Raw genomic sequence first — 219 nt, forward strand, 5'->3', positions numbered from 1 at the left:
GGCTTTTCATATCTGTTACCTGCAGTACTTCCTGAGATACAAATATATTCTAAAATTTAATTTTTAAAAATATTTTTCTAAAGCTAACATCTCTGAAAATTTTTTTTCCCTTTTTTAGCAATAGTTTAGCTTTTAAAACTGCAAGATACTGAAAATATTAAAAAAATTGCAAACCCAAATGAAAAATTAAAATGATACTTAAAAGCCCCCCCCCAAAAG

Source organism: Penaeus monodon, chromosome 25 (assembly GCF_015228065.2).
Source record: "Penaeus monodon isolate SGIC_2016 chromosome 25, NSTDA_Pmon_1, whole genome shotgun sequence".
In the NCBI taxonomy this organism is placed as follows: domain Eukaryota; kingdom Metazoa; phylum Arthropoda; class Malacostraca; order Decapoda; family Penaeidae; genus Penaeus; species Penaeus monodon.